Genomic DNA, 1,857 nt, shown 5'->3' on the forward strand with positions numbered 1-1,857 from the left:
TGTCACACGAGTCCTCTTTCTCCTGGGACGAGCCCACGTTGACTTGAATAAAACTTTCACACAAGCAGTAGCACTTCTTATGGGGCGCTGTTCCAAACCCAGACCACACTTCAGGATGTGTAGAAACCCATCGTGTGGAGTTTCCCCGTCAAAACTCCTCTCAAAATCAGCAGTAGGACACAGAGGAGGCGAGTCATTCACAAGACACTCATTAGGAAACCTTACACTGGCCGTCCCGCCGCGCGGTGCCTAGCTTGGTGTGTAGTGCAGGTGTCATTGTGATGTGATCCTCACAATGTCCAAAACATGCCTTGCCGGTTCTGTTACGGTGTACCTTCATCAAAACAAGTACAGCTCTTCCCAGACTGCGCCTCTGCAGTACGCGAAGCAGAAGGCTGTGGACGAGGATCAACCGAGAGTCACCCTCTCACCACCTCACCAGAACCGTTCACACAATGCCACTCGAGAAATTTCTGACATTGCTAGTTAAGAGTTGGGAAAAACGGCAGGGATCTGTGCAATTTTATTAGAGAGGGGAACATTTACAGTCAAACGAAAAACCAAATCTGCACCATGCTATCTGAGTTTTGTGGGCCTTTGGTGGAAGGTGGCCCAAGGCCAGGACATGTACCTTGCATGTGGGGTCAGTAATACCAGACATCCGTCGATCACGCAAAGCCAGCACGCACCAATCCAAAGTCCAAGAAACCAGAGAGGAAAAGTAGCAGTTACAAAACTGCTCTGGCTTCTCCTTGTCAGACCGGGTTCTTTCCCATGCCAAACACCTCACCACGCAAAACATTCTCTGTTCATTAAGAAAATTTGCTATTACTTGAGTGATGAAATACTTCATGTTCACAGCATGCATCCGAGCAGTTAAAAACGGACCCCACCAATCTACAAGATCCCTGCAGCTCTCATGTTGCTCTACTTGGAAACAGCCTAACATGTAATATGTTTAGGCTCAGGACTGTCCTTCAAACTTTGCCTTGAGATGTTGTGTGTCCATAAAGTTATTAGATCAAACTGTCAAAGTATTAATATACAGTTAATTACCTGATTTACACTATTTGTCATTGGATCTTCTGAAATGACCCTCTCTGACCTGATAGCTGTCTGGAATCCATAGCTTTGGGTTTTCTGACAATGTTGGTTTTCCAATTCCACCCATCTTCAAATTAGACTATTGTGGAATAAGAATCTAAAAACGTGGAGCCGCTATGACATTCATTTTTAAATAAATCTTAGTCAAGCAGCAGTCATTATTTGAGAAAAAACACACATATTAAGTTGTGTTTCAGTTAACCAATTAACGTATGCTTTTTGATTACATTTTACTGTCATGATGTGGCCAATATTTGCAGATGATTGTGGGGCTCATGACCAAATGACCAAACCACGATTTTTTTTTTTCTTTTTTTTTTTTTTTTTTTTTTTTTGTTTTTTTTTTTTTTTTTTTTTTTTTTTTTCTTAATTTTCATTGGTTCACCTCTCCTGGCCCAACAAAATCAATCTGGACCTAAATAAACAGTTAATATGCTCCAAGATGTATAGTAAAGTAGTGCCCTGGATACAGTAAATGTCTTTTGGTTCTTGTTCAACAATGTACACTTTCAAAAATAATCGAATCAACCACAATACAAATTGGATTGGTGTTATTAGGCGTAATTGCTGTTAGATTACTGTGTAAACAACACATGTACCACAACATAATAACCACATTTCTGCCCTTAATATATCAACACCTTGTTGCGCAAACTATTTCACACAGGTGAAGTAAAACTGAAGCAAAGTCTGTGTTTGGTCAAGACCTTAATGTGACCTATAGTTAATGACTACTTCTGCAAGATTGTCCCT

Source organism: Seriola dumerili, unplaced genomic scaffold (genome assembly GCF_002260705.1).
Source record: "Seriola dumerili isolate Sdu_G_001 unplaced genomic scaffold, Sdu_1.0 BDQW01000169.1, whole genome shotgun sequence".
NCBI classification, from domain to species: Eukaryota; Metazoa; Chordata; class Actinopteri; order Carangiformes; family Carangidae; genus Seriola; species Seriola dumerili.